We start from the raw sequence: 6,037 nt of genomic DNA on the forward strand, positions 1-6,037 counted from the left end.
TCCCCTTTCCTTCTCTATGAATGGTATGCTTTGTCTATATAGCATGCAAGAAACAATACTTTTCACTGTATACAAATACATGTGACAATAATAAATCAAATAAAATCACATTTATTAACTCCTGCTAGATACTTGTATAGATAACAGGGTACAATATATAGGCCTATTGTCTTAGGAATGTCAACATAGAAACCTATACCAGAAAACCTTGATATAAGACCCCTGAAAGCAATGTTCTCCTTGACTTTAATTGTTGCTTATCTCTGACTCGGAATGCTCAGAATTTTAACAGAAAGATAGCATGCAACCTTCAAATGGTAAGACTATATTACCCTAAGAGGTACAGTTTCTTACAATGACAGCTGAGGATGTAAGAGACATAAAACTAAAAGAAAAAGCATTCAAAAATTCAAGTAGCACAGATCTTGGTGAATAGGAAAGATACAAAGAGTAGCAAAGTGTGATAAATTGAATAAGAGCTTCATAACGGGAATATGAAAATGAAATTGAAAGTGATAATAAAATTAACATAATAAATGTTAGTTACATTAGAAAAATGAGAGAATCAGAAACAATGTGATTTCCCTGAAAGCTGATAATGGTAATGTTTTCATTGAAAATAAGGAAGTGATGGACATACTAAATAATGGCTTTGCATCAGTATTTACAGTAAAGGAAGACAATAGCTTACCAGACAAACATCCAACAAAATTAATGCAAGTAAGATGAATTAATGGCACTAAACAATGACAAATCTCCAGGACCAGATCATTTCTGACCCAGGGTTTGAGACAAAGTAGATGAGAATATCACAGATACCATGGTAGGTAAGGACAATTTACTGGTCCCAGAAGGCAAACAGATGGATAAAACCAGTTTTAGCTGCTGTGGTGATAGTCACTTTTCTGTTCTGTTCTCTTTCTTGTATTAGCCAAGGTGTTAGGAAGCTTTTCCTCTACTCTTCTAGCACCTGAAGACGACAGCGGTCTGACAATGATTGCCCCTCCCCCTCCACATCCTCTCCCCCCCTCCCCACTCCTCACCAACCCCAAGCACCTGTTAATATATTTGATTTCTACAGGCTGGCAGTTTACCCTATTTCAATCATGTATCCAAGATCTTCTGCCCAATGACCAAAGGATAGGCACCCAAGTTATCATCTCCACTCTGTCTCTCAATTTGGTCATCTTTCAGCTTGTCTCATGATAAATATCATTTTGTAAGATCTTGCCAAATACTTCTATACATGAGGCCACAAGATGTTGTCCTATTGACTCAGGAATGTCAACATGGAAATTGTATCAGAAGACCTCAACATCAGACCACCAAGAGAACAATTGTCCTGGACTCTCATCTTTGTTTGCCTCTGTTCCTAGCTGCTAAGTGATTTTTTCTGAAGAGAAAGAATATAATCTTCCAAAGTTCTCTCCCAATTCAGGAACCTCTTCTTTAGATGGGAAGACTGTGTATGTCACTCTGTCATTTAAGGAAACTGATCAAGGGATACCAGGAAATTATAGACTCATTAGTGTAACATTTGCAATTTGGAAATTAATTGCTAGTCTCTAATAAACAATAAGGTGACTGAACGCCTTGAAAGTTTTCAGCAGATCAGACAGATCCAGCATGACTTTTGAAATGCGTGTCAAATCTGGTTTGAATTTTTGACAAAATGACTCAAGTAGTGGACAGGGGATTGTTAATATGATATTTATACAGACTTCCCAAAAGCCTTGATTACACAAACTGTGAGATAAAGTTAAAGCTCATGGAATTGAAGGCTAAATATGGACCTGGTTAGGAAACTGGCTGAGCACAAGGTGGGAGATGCCGCTGTTGGACTGGGGTAAACACAGTAAGTCTCACAACACTAGGTTAAAGTCCAACAGGTTTATTTGATAGCAAAAGCCACTAGCTTTCTAAGCGCTCGCTGCTCCTTCGTCAGGTCGGTGGAAGTTTTGTTCACAAACAGGGCATATAAAGACAAACTCAATTTACAAAATAATGGTTGGAATGTGAGTCTTTACAGGTAATCAAGTCTTAAAGATACAGACAATGTGAGTGGAGACAGCATTAAGCACAGGTTAAAGAGATGTGTATTGTCTCCAGATAGGACTGTTAGTGAGATTTTGCAAGCCCAGGCAAGTTGTGGGGGTTACAGGTAGTGTGACATGAACCCAAGATTCCGGTTCAGGCTGTTCTCATGTGTGCAGAATGTGACTAAAGGACAGGCACCCAAGTTATCATCTCCACTCGGTCCATCAATTTGGTCATCTTTCAGCTTGTCTCATGATAGGAATTATTTTGAAAAATCTTGCCAGATACTTGTACAGATATGAGGCCACAAGATGCTCGCCTATTGACTCAGGAACATCAACACCGAAATTGTACCAGAAGACCTCAAAATCAGACCACCAAGAGAATGATTGTCCTTGACTCTCATCTTTGTTTGGCTCTTTTGTCCTCATGTGAGCACAAGGTGCCAGAGAGTAGGGATAACAGGGCAGGTACCCCAATTAACAGGATATGTCTTGTGATGTTTCACAAAGATCTATGTTGGGATCTACTTCATCATTCAATTGCTACAGCTGATTGAGATGGCATCTTTATTTAAACATCTCTGAGCTACATCCTTAATATCTTGACTAAACAAAAAAAAATCTGAATCTTGATCAGTTTGAGGAAGTTCCAGATTTCCATTGCCCTTTGCTTGAAAAAGTTTCTTTTCTAATTGCAAGGTTAGGTCCTCTTGTTCTGGACTCTCATCAGAGGAACTGATTTCTCTGTATTTATCCTATTGAATCCCTTAACCATTGTAAGTAATTTGATGAGGCCGCTTCTCACCATTCTAAACTCAAGTTTATGTAACCTTTCCAAAACTAATCTCTCCTGAGACTTTTTCTTTTACCATGAAAATTGCTAACAAGGCAGTATGGGTACACAGCCAGTCCCTAGACATCAAATATATTAACAGGTGCCTGGGGCTGGTGGGCTGGTGGGGAGGTGGTGGTGGTGGCGGCGGTGGCGGTGGCGGTGGTGGTAGTGGGGGGGGGGGGGGGGGGGGGGGCAGCAATCATTGTCAGACCGCTGTTTTCTTTAGATGCTAGAAAAGTAGAGGAAAAGCTTCCTAACACCTTGGTTAATACAAGAAAGAGAACAGAACAGACAAGAGACTATTACCCCAGCACTAACAAGGCAATCTGGTGATGGGCTTGTTGGTGGAGGCTGATTGCAATGTCTCACACTTTCTCCTATCTTCCCCTGAACATCAAATCATCATTTCCTAGATCATCACTGACCTAACTTGTTTTGGATATCTTCTTCCACCATGGCTTTCAACCTACAACAACAACAGCTAAGAACATGGCAAAATGTCCCAAGACATTTCCTGAGAACATTATGAATCAAAACTTGACATCTAGAAACAGACGGAGATATCAGGACAGATGATCAAAAGCTTGGACAAAGAGCTAGGTCTTAAAGAGCATGTAAAAGGAGAGAGAAACAGAGAGGATGAGGGAGTGAATTTCAGGGCCTACGTAAGGTGACCTGTGATGGAGTGACTAAAACTGCAAAGGCACCAGATGCCAAAGTCACACATTCATGATGGTGCCTCTGTTCAGTCCATAAGTCATCCATATAAACATATGGATGATACTGGAGTAGTGTAAGTTAGATGGCTTTAGATTGGTTTCACAAGGTCGGCACAATATCAAGGAGCGAAGGGCCTGTACTGCGCTGTAATGTCCTATGTTCTATGTTTTCCTGAGCTACCAATCTCTTGCCATCACTCCCACTTTTGCCTCTTCACCTTCAGACTCTTAATTGTTCCAATGTAGATCGATGGAAACTCGAGAACTCATCTTTCAATTTGACTCTTTACAGCCTTACAATCATAGTGTTATTTACAGCACATAAGGAGGATGTCTGTGCCACCTCTGTGTAGAGCAAACCAATTAGTCCCAATCCCCTACTTTATCCTTGTAGACTTGTCGTAATTCTAAAATGCAGTAGAAGTAAAATACGCGCCAGCCTGCCTTCTAGACGTAGCACTGAGTTCAACAATTTCATCTTAAAATTCTGTTAACACTGTGGGTCTTAGCTTGGGGTGTCCTTGGTCATGATCAAAAGGTACTGAGAATGAAAGCACTGTTCAGAGAGAACACTGAGAGTTACTGCGCCATCTGCACTGTTTTTGAGTAGGTGTGCTGCTAGTTCTGTGTCCTATAAACCGCACCATGTTAATCATTTTTCTCCATGAAATCTCCTAGTCACCTCAAAGAATAACAATTTTGCCTTCTCCCTTCTGCCTGACTTGTTAACTGCACAGCCTCTGATAGCATTAAAGCCTTTCCTGATTGTAGAAAATCTAATAAAGTCTCCTCAAAGACTCCTACATCAATGCAGTTCCAAATTAATTTGCTTTTTAGGCCTCCATATTCATAATTTAAGCTAGTCGATATAAATCATGAATTCTGGAACTTATCCTCTCTCCTGGTCTTTGGATATGCCTATTGAACTTAGCTCTTTTTATGATGCATCCTTTCTAAGTCCGAAAAGTATATCAAAAACTTTCATAACATCTTTGTATGTTTCCTCAGTTACGTCCTGTCATCTGCACTACTGCCTATGGCTCAAAGAAAGCTACTGACCTGTTCCTTGCTAGACTTCTCTGCTGGTCTCAAAATGGTTCTGTACCAGGAAAACCTATGCGCCAGTTCTGCCACTTCTTGGCTTGATCTCAACCTCCCATGTGTTTGGTGCACTCTGGCATGGCAGGATTTCCTCCATGACTTTTCTTCATTCTAGCAATTCTTTGCATTCTGTCGGTGTTGTTCCTGCACTGTCCTCTCCTCATGGTAATTTTGCTTATTGTTGAACTTTAAATTCTCTTTGTCTTCAGAAATCGCATGCACGCTCCTGGCAAGGGCTTGTCCCAATCAGCTTTCCCCTATAGGCGCAGTGTGCCCACATGGCTCAAACTAACATCGGATGATGTAAAAGAACAGATTTACAAACTGGCAAAGAAAGGCCTGACCCCATCACAGATTGGCGTGCTCCTTAGGATTCCCATGGTGTTGCCCAGGTGCATTTTGTTACTGGGAACACAATTCTCAGGATCCTGAAGTCTAAGGGACTTGCTCCAGACATTCCAGAGGATTTGTATCACTTGATCAAGACTGCTATGGCTGTCCGCAAACACTTGGAGACAGGAAGGATAGAGATGCCAAATTCCATTTGATTCTTATTGAAAGCACAATCCACAGGCTGGCTTGTTATTACAACTCCAAGAGGGTACTTCCACCCAACTGGAAGTATGAATCCTCCACAGCTTCAGTACTGATAGCCTAAGAAGTTTCTTCATTGAAATAAAAGCAGCATGCTGAGAATCTGGAGGGAAAGAAGAGCAAGCACTGGAAGAAGTCAGCTGGTGTGGCAGCATCCGTGTAGAGGGTGGAATAGTTAATGTTTTGAATCAATTGTCAACAATTTAATTGATTCTCTCTGCACAGATGCTACTGGGACTGTTGTATTTTTCCAGAACTATTTAATTTTAAGTTTCTGTATTGGACCTGAAAAATAAAATACTTCATGTTGTTAAAACAAAACTTCCCTGTTGCTCCTTCCTCCCCTCACCCTCCCACACCTTCCCAGGTCTCTGCTTAAGATCTGCCAGCTCTCTCATTTCTGCAAGTTCCAATGAAAGCTCATCAATTAAGTATGCTTCTCTTTCCACAGATGCTGTCTGACCTGCTGAATATTTGGATGTTGCCACTTTCCACATTCCAGTATGTCTTCCTATTTCCTGAACTAAGAATTTGTAATTAACTTGGTTTTCAACCTTGTCTGTGCCATTTACTGCACTTCTGCTCTCCTCTTTCTCTCCCTGAACTAATTGGATTCCACTTGTCCTCCTCACCTTCCAACCACTAGCATTTTCTGTAATTTCTATTTTTCCTAAGATTCAGTTCCTGGAATGGAACATGGGCTGACCATTCTGAAGCATTGCTTCTTCAATTTTTAAATTCCAGTCCCT

At 40.7% G+C, this 6,037-nt stretch overlaps 1 pseudogene; it reads left to right on the plus strand.

Moving 5' to 3' along the window:
- The first annotated feature begins 4,910 nt into the window (after positions 1–4,910).
- On the plus strand, positions 4,911–5,352 carry LOC145351556 (small ribosomal subunit protein uS15 pseudogene; annotated as a pseudogene).
- The last annotated feature ends 685 nt before the right edge of the window (positions 5,353–6,037 follow it).

The sequence above is a fragment of the Carcharhinus amblyrhynchos genome, chromosome 13 (assembly GCF_965287045.1).
Source record: "Carcharhinus amblyrhynchos chromosome 13, sCarAmb.v2.hapA, whole genome shotgun sequence".
Lineage (NCBI taxonomy): Eukaryota > Metazoa > Chordata > Chondrichthyes > Carcharhiniformes > Carcharhinidae > Carcharhinus > Carcharhinus amblyrhynchos.